Source organism: Pleurodeles waltl, chromosome 8 (genome assembly GCF_031143425.1).
Source record: "Pleurodeles waltl isolate 20211129_DDA chromosome 8, aPleWal1.hap1.20221129, whole genome shotgun sequence".
NCBI classification, from domain to species: Eukaryota; Metazoa; Chordata; class Amphibia; order Caudata; family Salamandridae; genus Pleurodeles; species Pleurodeles waltl.
In genome coordinates, this window is record NC_090447.1 from 806,264,038 (window position 1) to 806,283,021 (window position 18,984).

The 18,984-nt window shown below is 41.0% G+C and overlaps 1 protein-coding gene across 1 annotated transcript in view; it reads left to right on the forward strand.

The window, feature by feature from the left end:
• Positions 1-18,984, forward strand: part of NALCN (sodium leak channel, non-selective) — a 2,264,872-nt gene that overhangs the window by 1,184,168 nt on the left and 1,061,720 nt on the right. The gene's annotated exons all lie outside the window — the stretch shown is intronic.

An 18,984-nucleotide genomic window follows, 5' to 3' on the forward strand; every position in this document is an offset into this window, starting at 1 on the left:
TTGGGGGTCTACACGACTCCGTGTCCGGCGCCGCTGGTGTCGGCTTGTTGGGAACGACTCCGTCACGACGCCGTGTTAACATCTCATTGAAGCATTCTTGTTTCTAAGCGCTATTTTTGAGTTTAATCTTTAAAAATTCATAACTTGACTTGTGTATGTCGGATTTTTGTAGTTTTGGTCTTGTTTTGTTTAGATAAATATTTCCTATTTTTCTAAACCGGTGTTGTGTCATTTTGTAGTGTTTTCATTAAGTTACTGTGTGTGTTGGTACAAATACTTTACACCTAGCGCTCTGAAGTTAAGCCTACTGCTCTGCCAAGCTACCAAGGGGGTAAGCAGGGGTTAGCTGAGGGTGATTCTCTTTTACCCTGACTAGAGTGAGGGTCCTTGCTTGAACAGGGGGTAACCTGACTGTCAACCAAAGACCCCATTTCTAACAGTCATATACTGCCTACATCTGTCAGTGATTACATGGACCATATCCTGTGCTAAAGTGTTGGGGCTGTACACTTTTACAATAATGATTGACTGGTCATTTAATGCTTCCATCCGATCCCATCTTCCTGCGGGATTGCATATTGACTACTGGGACTGTATTACACATTGTGCCATGGGGCTGCAACAGGCTTGTGTGCCCACTGTGTGAACCCTACGGGCACAATGGTATTAAAGAAGGGTCATCAGGTGCTTGTTTATCCCACTTCTGTAATACTGATAGTGTTGGTGCACTTGTAGCACCAGCACTATCATGAGAGGGTGTTCCCTCATTTGTATAGAGGTGTGAGCCCATGCAAATGAGTTATCCACTTTGCCCCGGTACCTGCACTGCATTATGGACACAGGTGCTGAGGCAAACATGCCCTTATGAGTCGCACTGAAGGTGTGCCTTCTAAAGATAGCCCTCTGGAGGGGAGAAAGGTTGGCCCTATGGAACCCCCAAAAATCCCCCTGCAGGCGAGTGCAGTCCCTTACTGCACCCATCTGCAAGGGTATCTCTCTCTCCTCTTCCATCTGCCCCCTGCACTGTGAAACAAAGAGCAGCTGTAAAGCTACCACTCGTATTTCAGTTCAATGTACTGCCCTGAGTGCAGCAGGAGTTCACGACTGCCCTGGGGGCAACAAATTCTCTCTAATCATATGGCCCAAGTGTTTATAATCAATTGTTTTGTCCATTAGTATAGCCACTATGCAGACGTAGACACTATATGAAGCAAAGTATCTGTGTTGTCCCTATTTTCCACTGAAGCGTGCCGGGTCACTGTCCTGTAGGCGAGTTTCCTACAGAAACTTCACTTTATTCCTGTTGGGGTAAGAATTCACCAGTCTAATCTTTCTTGGAGAGTTAAACCCCCTAACATTACACAACATACAATTGACTGTATCATATGTGTATGTGTCGGACTATCTATTGTTGTACATTATCCATATAGGTATATAAGGTCTCTATAATGAATTAGGAGCCTCTCTGAGCATGTGTAGCATTCTTCTACACATTTATACACTCCAACAGCATACCTTATATATATTGTCTAGTTGTGCTGTTTCATTTCCTTACTTCTACCATTCCAGCCCCCATCCACACTGAGCATGTGTTACACTAGGGAATCACTGTATCCTAACATAACACCCTTCAGACAGGCAAATAAATAAATACATGAAAACTTACCCTCCACAACTGTGCACTGGTGTGGGGACCAGCACCTGACATTCCGTCAAGCAGGTTGTGGCTGACCTCCATGTGTCGTTCAAGGATATATGGTTTAAACGAAAACTCTAACTGCATAACATGCATGAATTTAGGTGTTACCCATGGTCCCCAGAAGGCTGCAATTCAGTGCAATATACATAAGAATACACTGGAGTCACAGACTGACAAAGTAACAGGGCACAGATGTCTCTGCAGTTGCGTTCCTCATGGTGGGCTACATTCAAGGGGTCATTCCGAAGACTTGGGGTGGCTATCGGACCGCCGCAGTATTGGCGGTCCGATCCGCCACACCCGGCCAAGCTGCAGTCAGCCTCCAGCCTGGCTGTCCCGGCAGTTGTAATCCACCAGGGCAGCGCTGCAAGCAACGCTGCCCTCCAGATTACGAGTCTCATTCCGCCAGCCTTTCCATGGCGGTTTACACCGCTGTGGAAAAGCTGGCAGAATGGGGGTGCCTTTGGCCCCCTGGGGGCCCCTGCACTGCCCATGCACTTGGCATGGACAGTGCAGGGGCCCCTATGCACAGCCCCGTCTCGCATTTCACTGCCTGAATTACAGGCATCGAAATGTGCGCAGGTGCTGCTGCACCCGCTGCACCGCCACATTGGCAATGATAAGGCCCTCTTCACCTCATGGCCTGCAGTGAACTTGGAATAGGGCCGGCGGTGTCCTGGCGGCACCAGCGGTCAGGTGGCGGGTTGTGTTCAGAATGACCCCCTCAGTCATTTTCGTCTAGATTCGTTAGCAATCTTGGCTCAGGAGTGAGCATGCCACCTTTCGTAATACTTTTCACCATGCTTCGCTTCTTTGGCGTTGTTGAATATGGAGGTCTTCCCGGCTATTTGAAGTTTATGTCTCACTGGGTACAGGATGGCGTACTTGATGGTTTTGTAACTTTTTCTTGACAGTTGAAAAGGATGCTTAGTCTCCTGCACCTTTATTGCAAAAATCAGCTGATAAGGAAATGTATGAGCCCTCACAGGTTATCTCCCCCATTCTATGAGCCAGTCTCAGTCCAATGTCTTTATTTCACAAATTTATGATAGATCTGGTGGTGGACCTAAGATCGGTCTGGGCATTAGTGCTCTGTGGGCTGTCTCCTTGATAAACTCTGATGAGAAGCATTAATTATCGGACATACTGAGAAGGAGGGCTTCCAAGAATGGTGACACGTTACTAGTGTTTGTGGATTTCTTGACTCCAAGTATATGAGTATGATTGCACCATAAGCACGCTTCAATGTCCTCATTCTTTTGTATCACCATCTACAGTTGTTTGTCCATCTCCAAGATGTTTTGAAATACCACACTTGCACCATCTTCGATGTCTGAGTTTCTCCTTACAGCTTGATCCATTCTAGTTGCTTGTCTGTCCATTCTGTCACTCAGCTGGTCCTTTCTTGCTGATTGTTAGAAATGGGGTCTTTGGTTGGCAGTCAGGTTACCCCCTGTCCAAGCAAGGACCCTCACTCTAGTCAGGGTAAAGGAGAATCACCCTTAGTCCCGCTCACCCCCTTGGTAGGTTTGCAGGAGCAGGCAGGCTTAACTTCAGAGTCTAGGTGTAAAGTATTTTTACCAACACACACAGTAACTCAGTGAAAACACTACAAAATGACACAACACAGGTTTAGAAAAGTAGGTAATATTTATCTAAACAAAACAAGACCAAAACAACAAAAATCAACCATACACAAGTCAACTTATGAATTAAAAAGCAAAACGAGTCTTAAATCCTTTAGAAAACAGTGCTAACACTGTTTGCATGCAAAAGTACCTGGGTTGCGTCAAAAGAACACCGCATGGGTGCGTGTGCGTCGGAAAGGGCCAGCGATGTGTCGATTTCTCACTTGCAAGTGAGACCGTGCATAGTTCCTCCTCCGGTTGGTTTGGCGTGAGTCATTTTTCCTCTCCGCAGGAGAGCGATGCGTCGATCCAGACAGGCGCCTCGGGTCCGTGCAGGCTTTGCGCTGTTTTTACACGCCCACCGAGGTTTGCGTCGGTATCAGAAAACCACACTATATGGTTTTGCAACATTAGCAGCCTCCGTCAGTGGGTGTTGCGCCTCGTTTCTCCAGCTGTGTGCGTCGATCTTCCAGACACGATGCAGGTGGAATGTTGATTTCAGCCGCGAAGCTGGTGGCGCATTGTTTCTCAGCTATGTCTCAGAAGGTGCGTCAACATTTTCCCTGCACAGCGGTCTGTGGATTTTCAGTCTTTGTCTCCCAGGTTCACCTTTCAAGGGCCCAGCAACTGGATAGGGCACCACTTGGAAGGGTAGGAGTCTCAGCAGAGAGCCCAGGTGCTGGCAGGGGGAAGTCTTTGATGGCCCTGAGACTTCAACAACAGGAGGCAAGCTCAGGAGATTTCTTCACAAGCAGGAATGCACAACAAATTCCAGTCTTTGCCCCCTTTCACAGGCAGAAGAAGCAACTGCAGGATAGCTCCACAAAACACAGTCACAGGCAGGGCAGCACTTCTCCTCAGCTCTTCAGCTCTTCTCCTTGGCAGAGGTTCCTCTTGATTTCCAGAATTGATCTAATGTTCAGGGGTTTGGGTTATCTTCTTATACCCATTTCTGCCCTTGAAGTAGGCCTAATTCAAAGGAAAGGCTCTCTTGTTTGTGAGATCCTGCCTTGCCCAGGCCAGGCCCCAGACACACACCAGGGGGTTGGAGACTGCATTGCATGAGGGCAGGTACAGCCCTTTCAGGTGTGAGTGACCACTCCTCCCCTCCCTCCTAGCACAGATGGCTCATCAGGATATGCAGGCTACACCCCAGCTCCCTTTGTGTCACTGTCTAGAGAGGTGCAAACGGCCCAACTGTCAAACTAACCCAGATAGGGAATCCACAAACAGGCAGAGTCATAGAATGGTTTAAGCAAGAAAATGCCTACTTTCTAAAAGTGGCCTTTTAAAACACACAATCGCAAAACCAACTTTACTAAAAGATGTATTTTTAAATTGTGAGTTCAGAGACCCCAAACTCCACATGTCTATCAGCTCCCAAAGGGAATCTACACTTTAATCATATTTAAAGGTAGCTCCCATGTTAACCTATGAGAGAGATAGGCCTTGCAACAGTGAAAAACGAATTTGGCTGTATTTCACTGTCAGGTCATATAAAACACATTAGTATATGTCCTACATTAAACATACACTGCACCCTACCCATGGGGCTACCTAGGGCCTACCTTAGGGGTGTCTTACACGTAAGAAAAGGGAAGGTGTAGGCCTGGCAAGTGGGTACACTTGCCAAGTCGAGTTGGCAGTTTGAAACTGCACACACAGACACTGCAGTGGCAGGTCTGAGCCATGTTTACAGGGCTACTAATGTGGGTGGCACAACCAGTGCTGCAGGACCACTAGTAGCATTTACAGGCTATGGGCACCTTTAGTGCACTGTACTAGGGGCCTACCAGTAAATCAAATAAGCCAATCATGGAAAGCCACTTACACATACAGTTTACATAGAAGCACTTGCACTTTAGCACTGAAGAGCAGTGGTAAAGTGCCCAGAGTAACAAAAACAGCAAAAACAGAGTCCAGCACACATCAACAACCTGGAAACAGAGGCAAAACTTTAGGGGAGACCACACCAAGGATGCCAAGTCTAACACTGATAGTATGCCAATGTGATTGTGTATTCATTGCAAGCTGTGCTTCATGTCCTACAGCATATATTTGATATCTTGCTTCTGTGATTGGTCCTCAGTATCTGTAGCAACAATTTCCCTTTCTGTGCCACATGGCTAAAATATAAGTTTGGTTTGTCTGTCAGTCTTACCCAGGTTGGCTAAGCACTTCCAGTACAGTCTCAGCTTGTGCAGTATTCTGTAGTGAGCTCCCCATTCTAACACATACAGCAGAGTGCCAGTACGGCAGTTGGTTGAGCAACATATATCTGTCACAAACTCAATAGTCTATGGTAGCACATGCATACATTATCATCCACTGTAGCCTCCACAGTTCCTAGCTGTATCGCAGGTACCAAATTCACTTCTCAGGTCAGTACTCACTGTTATTCAGATCTGTTTTTGTTGTTAGCTTCAACAGCAGACTGCTGCAGCCCAGATTTGCAGCCACTGGGGCCCAGCGAGCCATGTTGAGCAAGCCTTGCCTGTGCATCTGCAATGAACCCTGGCAGCCCAGGTGCCCATGCCAGAGCGTAACTGGCAAAGGATAACCACTGCAGCTTCAACTGACAGCCTCCTCAATATGAGACCACTGTTGCACCGATGCAGGTCTCTCAGCGCCAACCGCAAGAATCAAAGGGGTGCACTGCATCACATGCCTGAGTCTTGCTTTCAGTTCAGCACACCCCCCGCAGTCCAACACAGCATGGCAGACCCCCATTGTCTACTGAAGCAAAGTTGTGGGTCCTCCCAACCAAAACCTCATCTGGGGGCTCCGGGTCCTGCAGTGGTACCCGCACACAAGCCACATCCTGGATTTACACTCCGTGATGGCAAGGATAATTGAAGGATTTTGATGGAGGCTCTCGTAGCTTATCGAAGGCACGATAATTTGGTTTGCAGCTAGCGGTGCCAGCCAGGAGACAGAAAATGGACAGGGTTCACAAGAGATATTGTTTGTGTCCCACTGCAAGGAGAAGTCTGGTCAGTGCATGAGGAGGAGGATTACAAAACAGAGAGGGTGATACATGAACATTTCAGTTGAATGGCATTGTAAATAAAGAGTCAATGAATAAAATATATTATGAGTTATGCATGTGACTATTGCATACAATGGACATATTGACATAGCTTTTGTAATTTAATCTCACCTATCACATTACATTTTACACTTGTATCATGTTACCAATCTCCCACCAATGAGTTCATGGAGCTGGCTCCTATGAAAACAGCAGTTGCCACACACTTTTGGGAAACACTCCTGAACATTACACTTTGCTATAATTCACATAAAACATAAATGGCAGTATTGATAGAGTATCCTTTGCCTATTAAGGTCAGTACAGTGCCTAAGACAAACACAACCAGTTTCCAAACATTTGGCAATGTTGTCCCTTTAAGAACAATGTAATGCTACATGAATTTCAAGTTATAATGTTTAAGTAGGCAATTTGCTTGCCCTGAGATGTTCAGGTGTCCTCCAGATTAGCGGTATTGGTGCTATCAATTCCACCAACCATCTCAAGGCCAATGATTACTGCAACCTGCTCCTTCATGGGTGTATGGACCACCATCTATTGCCTTAGCAGTCCTCCTGGTCTGCTGTCACCTCTCCTCTGTCCTCCGCTTGTAATCATGCTATGTCATTGTACACTCTTCAACAGTCCATTGGCTTTGACAGTGATTCCTCTCCACATTGCAGCCTTCCTTGCCTCTAGGAGCGTTGATGTGACAAAATGACCTTTCTCCTGTCTTGTCACCTCATTGATCACAATTTCTGCCTCCTCCTGGGTGAACTTAATCTTTCTATTTCTTGTAGTCTCCTAAACATCCCCCTCTTGACTTGTGAGTGTCTGGACAAAATATTGCTTTAAAAATATCAGGAGTCTGACATATCAGAAATTAAATATTGTGGCACACAAGTATTGTAATGCGCAAATATCTTTGAGGAGAATATAATTTTTAGCTAAGTATTTTCTTTGTGTATAATATCAATGTTTTTAACATTGTGTCTCACTAATATAGTGGTTAAAAATACAGTTTTTAATTATTTGTATGTGGTTTAGTTGATATAATAATATTATGTGTTAGTAGTGTTCATATAAATGTTATTGTTTTTGAAAGATATCTTGTGATTTTAAGGGATTTGGAATTTGTTTATTATTTTTAATAGCAATATATAGTGTTGCAGTAGGTTGTTGGGTTTGTAGGGGGATAGGGTGAGAAGTTAATTAGGTGATAAATAATTAAGACTTATCTAATACATTTAATTTATTGAATGACTGATATTTGTTATTTAATTTATAATACTGATTTAATTTCATTATATGTTGTTTGCAGGCTGTTAGGTTTTTTAAGGTATAGAGTGGGAAGTTAATTAAGTAGTAATTAGTTAACAATCAAATATTAAATGTTAATTAACTATTGAATAAGATTTTTCATTCCGTAATTAATGGAATACTTATTTATTTTACTTATTTATTAGTTACAGGCTGCTAGGTTTGTAGAGATGTATGGTGGAAAGTTACTTAATTAATGATTATTAACAATTTAATATTAAGTGTTAATGAATGATTTAATTGATTTTCAGTTATGTAAAATACGGAATGATTTATTTTTCTTATATTCTATTTTCAGGATGCTAGGATTGTAGGGTGTAGGGTGGGAAGTTAATTAGGTAATAATTAATTAACTATGCATTATTATTTGCAAATAAATTCTTTAATTGAATTTTAAATATGTAAATTAAATTGCAGAATACTTATTTGATTTAATTGTATTTTAATTGCAGGATGCTAGGTGTGTAGGGTCTGGGGTGGGCAGTTAATAGATTGTTAATTATTTCATTTTTAAAAAATATATACATTATAGAATAGGTAGGTTTGGGTATATTTTAGGTGCCGGCTTCTAGGTTTGTTTGGGTACAGGGTAGGAGGTTAAAAATAATTGAATAACAATTATTTATTAATTGATAATTAAGGACTAGAGCCACAAAGCATTTTTGAGGTTGCAAACGACCTGATTCATAGAATCAGGCCGTTTGCGACCGAAGAAATGCTTTTTGATATGTACCAATCCCAAATTGTGATTCTGTAACTTGTTAAGTAATCACAATTTAAGTTCTGCGATTCAGTATTTGGAAGGTGTGTGTTGAGGGTGTCCCTTACGAGTACCAAATTGGAATGGTATGTACTAATGTTATGCAACTGAAGTGCTGTCGCAAAACATTCACACTTTACCACCAACTCAAAGTTGGTGGTAAGCCATTCAAAAAAGGGAAGGAGTCCCCAAGGTCCCTTCTGCTTTGAGAATGGTTAGGAAAATATTTTTTAAGAGCGGGCAGTAGTCCCACAGATCACTGCCTACTCTTAAAACATGAAACTTTAAAGTTTCATTTTTTTCTTTTTAAACTCATCCCCTTTTCCTTTGAGGAATTGCAAATAAAACTTCATACATTAGGAATAGTGATTTCCTAATTGCAATTCACAGGAAATCGCAGTTAAGAAAGTTAAGAAATCACTATTCCTATTCTTCATACATGTGGCCCCATGTTTTTATTGAATAGTATTTATGTAAATTAGTTAATTGCTTTTAGTTTTTTAATACATATACACACACACATAACAATTAAGATTTTTTCTACATTTATGGGCTTATTCGTATATGTAGTGTGTTTGAAGTGAAGTATTTTGCCTACACTTGCTTAGACTGCAGTAGGAATTGAAAAATTAACCTCTTCTCAGTTCTAAACCTTTCCTACAGTTGCACTGTTTGGAGTGGGAATAGTAATTTTCACCTCCTCGAAAATATAACACTTTCTTTTCTGTTGCATGGACTGGAATAGTAAATTTTACTCCTCTGAAATCCAACACTTACCCTACTGTTGAACAGACTGGAGTGGTAATAGTAATTGTTACCCCTCCAATGCGCAGCACTTTTCCTACTGTTGCGCTGTTTTTGGGTGTAAATAGTAAATTCCACCCCTACGAAGTCCAATGCTCTCCCTACTGTTGCACATGTTCGAGTGTGAATAGTAAATTGCATAAACTAGAGTGAGAATTGTATATTTAATACTCTTAGATAGTTTTCTTAATTTTGGTTAAATAGATTTTATAGCATTAGTTTTCATAATATTGGTTAAATAGATTTTATCACATTCATTGTTTTATTTGTTATCTATTATAATATTTGTTTTTTATTTTTACATTTATTTGAATGTTTATAGTATTTTTTGTAAATAGTTTTTTCATTTTTACATTTTTAATGTGTGTTTATTTTTCTTATTCAATTTATATATGTGTGTAACATAATTTATAAACAATATTTACTTTACATATTTTAAATGTACTTCTATGAATATATATATATACACAGATATATAGATATATATTTAAACTACTAAACGATTTGTATGATGTAAAATTAATATTTTAATAATTATAGTATGGATATCATAGATATATATTTTCATAGAAATGAATTCAAAACATAAAATGCCATTAATAGAATGTAAAAAAATTATTTTTAATAATAGTTACACCCTAAATATATTTATGTAAGTACAAACACATGTATATATGTGTTTTTATATAAGTATATATTTATATATAGTATTAAATATTAGTAGAATATATTTAATTTACAATATGCTAAATTGATATTTTACAATATTCAACATTTACTACTTTAAACTCTATTTATAATAAAAAAATCAATATTTGTGTCTAAATTTTGAGGATATTAGTGTCAACAATATTTCTTTTCTGGTAATTTTGTACTTACCGTATAGGAGCACAATATTGTAGTAAACAATATTTTTGACAAGATATATTTGTCAACAATATTGTTTACCATGATATTGTGTCAGAGATCTGACTTGTGACTTCTTGGTTTGTACCCTCTTGGTGTGTGATATAACAATGTATTCGGGCTATGTACGCACTTTTTTGCATCTCTTTGAAAATAATTGCGTGATATTTTCACAACACATTGACATGGTGCATGACACAAGCATGCGCCACGGTAGTCACCTTGTGCCACCCCAGCAAAGCATAATAAATATAGCACAGCACAGAAATAAAAGCTTATAGATCACAGCGCTAAGAATTTAAAAGGCGCAGCAGTGCAGCATCAACCTTTATAAATATGGACCCAGGAATCAGCATCAGAGTTACATTTTTCAAATTTAGAAATTCCCACCCCTTCCTTCAATGCTTAGTGAAAACGCTTATGGCAAAGTTCACTTCTTTTTGTGGCTGAGATAAATAAGCAGATTATGGCAGTTAGGGCCTCATTACGACTTTGGCGGTCCTACTGTCGGACCGCCAAAGCCGCGGGGATGAGGACATGGTTGTGGGCAGTGCAGGGGCCCCCCTCTGGCTCACAGCACTAGCTTTCTGCTAGCCTTTCCATGGCAGTGCAACCTCCATGGAAAGGCTGGCAGAAAGTGAAGTTGTGATCAGCACGGCTGTGCTGCCATGAGCACCGACATGTCTGATCATGACTTTGACTGCCGCTGCCCCATCGGTATCCTTGATCCCGTCAGTGGCAGTGGTCTCCTGATGGTCCGACCGCCAGGATCGTAATCTGGCAGTCGGACCTCCAGGAGTGCATGGTCTTACTGCCACCACAAGTTTGGCGGTCAGAAGACTGCCAAACATGTAATGAGGCCCTTAGTTTCTGGAAAGGTTGTGTGACTAAACACATGAGTTACCTGCAACATACCTAGTAGTTGTTATAAAGCAACCATTCAATAAAAATGATTTTCCCAACAAGAAAGAAGGGTGGAACATTTACCAAGACAGCAGTTTTGATGTTATTTAAAAGAACCTTTTATTGTAACTGTATATAGAAAACACCTTGTGATGATAAACATGTTACACAACATCCACTATTGCAAATGTCCAGATGAAGTCAATGAAATATGACAAGAAGTCGAAACCGCAGGGTAAGGGTTGATGGGGTAGCTACCTTTGTGTTGATGTTTAAAACCTAAGGATTTTATTCTTTATAGCCAGAAGACAGATAGAAATTTCAGTATCCTGCAGTATTCAAGAGAAGTAGAATACCAAAGACAAGCACAATTTCTTCCCTTGAAGATCAGTCTAATGATACATGTTTTAGTTTGCCAATTTACTTGTTCTGAAATGTTCTGGTATCCTCCAGATCTGCGGTATTGGTGCAATCAATTTCACTAACTTTCTTAGGCTAAATGTATAATTAAAGGATGAACTTTGTACAATATGAAGGTGTGAAACGTTATGAATGATGATGAACCGTGACTGTGAGATGTAGGACCTCATGTACTAAGAATAGATTCACAAACATTGGTTGCAAATTACACACCAACATTTTACTAATCAATTCTGATTTTGCAAACCAACCTATGTACAAATAGGTCAGTTCACAAAATACTGAATCACAGTGGGAGTCATAGAACAACCTGCCTAATGAATAATCATTAGGCAGGTCACAAATTGTGACCCATTACGATTTTCAATTTACCAAGTCAATGTATTATGGTCAGCTTCCAGTATGTCTTTTTAATAGATCATGGTCACTTTCCAGTACACCCAGTTAGCACTTTAGAAGTTTAAAATATTTCCAGTCAGCAAATCTTTGCCATTTCATAAATAAGAGTCAACATATAGACTGACAAAATAGCCCAGTTTTCAATTTTGTACAAGCTTGATGACATTAAATTAGCATCCTACAAAATAGGCCCTCCCCACCTTATGACTTACTGAGTTGTATTATCAACAATTCCTTTAGGGCTCAATGAGCATGTGTGCTTTTTAAAGCCCTGGGTCATTTTGGTATTATAAAACAAGTCTCCTAAGCTTGTTTGGCACTTTCTGTAATACAGATTTCACCAGTGAACTCCTTGAAAGGGAGGAAAATGGTCTGAGGGACCACCTGCATCCCCTGCAGCTGGGTGCTGTTACTCAGTGCACCTACTTACAGGGTTGTCGCATGCACTATGATAGGCAGAACTGTGGCTTCAAACAGCCAGTGCACCTTTCACCCACGGGTTTTTGCTACTGAAGGTGCAGATTCCCCTGCATTGAAACAGTGCCTTTGCTCTGATATGGTACAGTTTCACAGTCTCTGACTGGTGTACATGTTTAAGTGTAAGGTGCAGACTAGGACAGTATGTAATTTCTTTAGTAGGGCCTGATGTGCATCTTCTAGCCTTCTCTACTTAGATAACTAATGCTAATCTTGTATACGTCCATCCACCAAGACACCAGGGGTAGCGGAAGTGACATCAACACGGTATTTCATCTTTACTTTCACTCACACGCACATGCTTACCCATACACACACATTCACTCTTGCACACACTCTCTTTTACATAGGCACACTCACCCTCAAACATGCACACAACGAACATTTAAAAGTGTTTTTTATTTACTTCAGCTATCAAGGAGGATCAAATTCCAGCTAACTGTACGTCATTTTTTATTACACTAATAGTGAATAATATAATATTATTCACTATTAGGGTAATATCAAAGACTGAGTGAAAACAAGAAAGTGGAGACTCAAGTAACGTCCATAAGGTCCAGCTGCCCTGTGTTCCTGACACTGATGTTGCCACCTCTGAGGCCACGGGTCGCAAAGGCAGTCAGGGGTCGCAAAGGGCAAGTTCAGGGTTGCAGCTGCGACCCCTAAATGACGTCCATGACTAAACTACTTCCCTCTTCTGTCTTCGGTGCCCTGCAGTATGATTAACTTAAGATAATGTCAAACAGAATCATATCGTTTTGAACTGTGGCAAACTATGTTTACGGTTCAGTGCCGTATTTTGGGCGTGGACCATTTCTCTTGGTCCCCAAAGATCAGATATGTATGTTCTCTTCTTTTTCCACCTGATATTCGCTTGAATGGCAAATGTTGATTTAAGGAGCATGTGCTAAATCTAGAGGACAACACATCCCATCCAATTACCTCTAATACACTTTACTTATTTTGGGGCAAATTCCACCACTGTATTCAGCTCCAGCTTCAGCACTTCTTCTAGACAGCCGACCTTCAATTGCCTCTAAATCAACAGTAGCTACAGATGTATTACTAGATTTCAAAGTAGCACACTGGCCACATTAGATATATTTGATTGTAGGGAAAATATCGTATTCCACAATCATGTTACTTGACACATTTTTTCATGCAAACGGTGATCCAGTCCCTCTACAGTTAATTTGAAATGAGATACTTGCTAATATTTGGCAACCTTTTTCACCTGCTATAGAGGCAGGCCAGCGTCGTCAGTTTATTTTATTTTTAAGTGTATAGGATAATGACATGTGAAAGGGGATAAAAGCTAAATGGTGAAGAAGACGGGCTTTATATTTATGTTAGATAGACGCATGTCATGATTGCTAGAAGGATAGGCAGTTTGCAGTCTGTGAAATGGAGGTAGGCATGTTGTAATCGAGGTTTTTCACACATTCATGCCCTTACTTTTCATGAATTCATCCCGCTTATTTTAGAAGATTTTTAACTTTGAACAATTTCATGTGCTTGCTGCATGTGCTTGTCCTACTTTCAATACCATTAAAAACTTGATGACAATTCCTGGCAAAGTGTCATTGGTAGAGAGTAGGTGGTAATTACAGGCTATGCTGGTGTTTAATTATCCTTTCTGTTTCTTGTGTTAATGAGCCATTTGCTCAAGGAATCTTTAACAGAGAAAATCGGAAGAAGAGGAAAGTGAGGCTTGGGATTCTGAAAGAAAGCGTGAATTGAATTTAAAGACATTTTCTGCTCTCTAGCCACTGAACGCCAACCCTTTCTCTTAATACCCAAACGTTCTAATAAACATTGAATAGATTTTAGCACTGCTCCTTCTCGCAAAGTTTCCCACTGGGCTCCTTATGTACTAAAGAAGGAAAGTGTTATGAAATACTTGGGTAACAAATCCGTCAGGTTGGAACCAAGCGCCAATTTTTTGGTGTAGTACAATGCACACTAGTGCATTCAGCCACCTAAATAGAAAATACACATGCACACAGATTTATTAGGGTGATCTCAGAAGAGACCTCCAATGCCTGCGTAAGGGCACTGGGCTACAATCACAAAGGCAAATATGCATGTGCATATTGCATTGTAAAAAATGTTTTGCGTTTACTACCCGTATGTGTGGCGCGGAAACCCTTACCTACATGGGCAGCATGCTACACTGTGTAGGGTGTGTGTTTGGAAGGGTGTAGTCTTTGCTTAGATCCCACGTGGGAAGTGTATCCATGTCGTGCATGAGGACTTCTGACATGCAGTTATCGTGTTCAAACATTGTTTAGCAATGTGATGGATGAAGCAGTGGAAAAAAGAGGCACTCAGGTTATGGTTTTAAGTAAGCTGGCAACTTTGAGCAGCTCTGCAGGTCCATTTATGGTATTTCTTGTGATCCTAGTCCACTACATAGTTACTGCATTGGGTTGTCCATACTGAGATATTTTGCTGAAAATTAATGGTTCTCAGCAGGTAAAGGTTGGAGAGAAATGATAGAGAGGTCTACTGGAATGAACTTTGTTACTATTTTTTCATTACTGATTGTCGTGGTGAAATTGTAGAACTAATTTAAATAATGTAACATTACTTCCTATTGAGTGCTATTTTAATTTCCTACCTACCTGTTTTCCATAGGAGTGTGTTGCGGAACCAGTGGTTGACCATGTGTGGTACTTGAATTACTCCAAGGATGGGTTGGGGTACATCTGTGCAGGTGTTGACATCTTTTGGCCTGTAGTAACTTTAAAGGTTTATATTGTGAATTGCAGTGGTCCTACTTTCATGCATGTGTATTTTGTATTAACATGTCCCTTCTAAACCCCACCTTAAATAGCTCTTTCTCTTCCCATTTACTAGACATGATCCCCATTTTCCCACCACTTGCCCTGGTCTGCACCACATTTTCTACTAATGTGTATATCCATCTGTATGGAGATTTTTGTCACCTTGCAGATACTTTCGTAAAGGAAATACAGGAGGTGCAGCAGCACAGGTTTTCGGGCATAGGTTTGTGAATTTCATACTGAAATGTAATAATAATGCCACTGTAATAGTATTTTGGCCATACTAAATATGACCTTCCTGCTCCGTTCAGATCAGCAGCTGCCACTTCAACAGTGTATGAGGGCAGCCCCAATGTTAGCCTATGAAGGGAGCAGGCCTCACAGTAGTGTAAAAACGAATTTAGGAGTTTTACACTACCAGGACATATAACTACACAGGTACATGTCCTGCTTTTTACCTACACAGCACCCTGCTCTAGGGGTTACCTAGGGCACACATTAAGGGTGACTTATATGTAGAAAAAGGGGAGTTCTAGGCTTGGCAAGTACTTTTAAATGCCAAGTCGAGGTGGCAGTGAAACTGCACACACAGGCCTTGCAATGGCAGGCCTGAGACAAGGAAAAAGGGCTACTTAAGTGGGTGGCACAACCAGTGCTGCTGGCCCACTAGTAGCATTTAATTTACCAGCCCTATGCACATAAAGTGCACCTTACTAGGGACTTATAAGTAAATTAATAGTCCAATCAGGTATGATTCAAGGTTACCATGTTTTAAGGGAGAGAGCATATGCACTTTAGCACTGGTTAGCAGTGGTAAAGCGCGCAGAGTCTAAAAACCAGCAAAAATGAGGTCAGAAAAAGAAAAGGAGGAAGGCAAAAAGTTTGGGGATGACCCTGTCAAAAAGCCAGGTCCAACAGTGACCCTCTAGTAGATTGACATAAAAGCATGCAGGATTGACTCATAATCAGGGTCTTAGCCTCCTACAGGATGTATTAGTGAACTTTAGAATAATACTCTTCCTTGCACCCAGCACCTGCCCAGCCCACATCTATTGCATGGGATGGGCGCAGGACGCTCCCTCCGGCAAGGCCATAATTTCTGCTGTTTCCTGAAATCTTATGCACCAGCTCCTACAATTTAGAGTAGCACCTGGGGCAAGTGTTAAATTCAGTTTTGGACCTGGCAATTCAGGGTCCACTGATTATTCCCCATTCTGTGGACAAATGCTTGTGATCAATTTATTTTGCAGGGCAATGTCAGGAAATGTTACTTCCATCCAAACAGTATCCCCTGCACCTTGTAATCGGATGCCTACCTGTTGTGATACACATTTGCACTTCTGCAATAGAATTTAATATTGTAATTTCAATTGAACATTAAGAGCCTGAATAACTCTATTGCTTGGGAGTGCAGGAGTCTTTTTAGGTTCATTCCTTTCACGTGATTAGAATTAATTTCCAAGCCCATTCTTGTTGCAGAATGTCCATAAAGGGACAATCCTACCTTTAAAAGCTCCAATAAGCAAAATCATTGATATCCCACATAGGGCTGGTAAAACTTGATTAGACCGTTCCATTCTTGCTAAAACATTACTTTGGAGCATCTGCCTGCTAGTTTGCCAAGACAGATTGCGACTGAACGTGATACTTGTTGTACTGAAATACTGCTACCTATTTTTCTCTACCCAAGACTATGGAGGTCTGATCATTTTTACTGTTCCTCTGGATAGCATTTGGTACTCTTACTTTTTGTACAAATGGTCTCCATCAAGCCGAAATGTATTTTAGATTGTCTCTATATTAGCCAATAATTTATGAAGTCTGCGCTATATAATTCAAGTATAAATAAAACAGATTTTGATTTGGGGTCAATTTTTTTGGTAGAATGGGATCCTTTGTGAAACACAAGATATTGATATTTAAGCAATCGCTATCAATGGGACAAACATTTTGCCTATTTTTTTATGCATTTATATTGTTTACATTTCATGATTGAAACATTTAATAAATAAGTCTGACCCCTTAGTATTGTGTCTGTTCACGCTAAGTGATCCCTCCTTCAAGAATAACATGTCTCTGAGATTGAATTGTGTTAACTGAAACACTTAAAAAGTCACTCTAAAATGTGAGAATTTGACCCCAATGCTGTTATCCTTTAACAACTAGTACAAAATGCTAAGAGAATGCTTAGCAATGAAATGCTTAAACATTTACTATTTTACACTATTAAGGGATACATTAAAAGTAGTATAATGCATTGTTTGATGATAAGTGATATTCTGGAATCCATTTTACTAAGAAGATATGTTTAACGTCGAATTATTTTGAGGTAAGTGCAATATAGTTGCACAGAAGCAAGATGAGACCGCCGCATGTGTATAAGAAAAATAGATCGTCCTTCCACTCCATATGTGGGATTCTGTGGTTTGTCACACATTTTGCAATCAGACACTTTGGGCCATATTTACAAGCCACAAGGCTCAGGGCAGTGCAGCAAGCAACCTTGATGCACTGCTCATGACCTCATGGAAACAGCAGAAATGCACCTTTTTACAAGATCCAAGGCATTTCTGTCTTTTCCACCCACGCGTATGCACAAATTGCTGCCTAGCACCAATGCAGGCACCCTTGCATCATGGTGCAAGGGTGTCTGCGTTGTCAGCAGAATTGTTTTTGTGCGGAAAGGGGCACCTTGCTGCACAAAAACAATCCTGGGAGGCATTTTCCTCTTTCTAAGTGTGCAAATGCAGCACACACAGAAAGAGGAAACAATGAGGAGGAATAAAGATATTTCTCCTCGTTGCACCTGCCCGGGGGATGTTTACAATTTTGATGCATTCCCAGGTTTACAGAATGTTGTAAATCTGGGAATGCGTCAAAAACCCATGGGTGTTGCATTTGAAAAACCACCACATTGCCCATGGAACACCCCCTGATGCACTGTAAGGCAACACAGAGCCTTGCGCTGTGTTGCCTTACACCATATCTTCAAGGTCATCAAAAGCCACACAAAGTGACTTTGCATGGCCTTGTAGATATGGGCCTGCACTATGCGCTGCTGGTGCTTCATAAAAGGTGACACACTGGCATCGCACAGGGCTTGTAAATAAGCCATGGTATTCTTTTTACTATTCTGATTATATTTAAAAAAAGACAGCTGTGTTAGACTTTTCCTCCTTGGCGTGGTCTCCCTTAACGTTTTGCCTCTGTTTCCCAGGTTGTTGTTGTGTGCTTGACTCTGTTTTTGCTGTTTCTGTTACTCTGGACACTTTACCACTGCTACCCAGTGCTAAAGTGCAAGTGCTCCTGTATAAAATGTGTAGGCGATTGGCTTTCCAGGATTGGCATATTTAATTTACTGGTAAGTCCCTAGTACAGTGCACCAGAGGTGCCCAGGGCGTGTAAATCAAATGCTACTAGTGGGCCTGCAGCACTGGTTGTGCCACCCACATTAGTAGCCCTGTAAACATGGCTCAGACCTGCCACTGCAGTGTCTTTGTGTGCAGATTTTAACTGTCAATTCGACTTGGCAAGTGTACCCACTTGCCAGGCCTACACCTTCCCTTTTCTTGCATGTAAGACACCCCTAAGGTAGGCCCTAGGTAGCCCCATGGACAGGGTGTAGTGTATGTTTAAGGTAGGACATATACTAATGTATATATGTATAATGTATATATGTCCTGACAGTGAAATACTGCCAAATTCGGTTTTCACTGCTGCAAGGCCTATCTCTCTCATAGGTTAACATGGGGCTACCTTTAAAAATGATTAAAGCATAGATTCCCTTTGGGAGCAGATAGACATGTGGAGTTTGAGGTCTCTTAGCTCACAATTTTAAAATACATCTTTTAGTA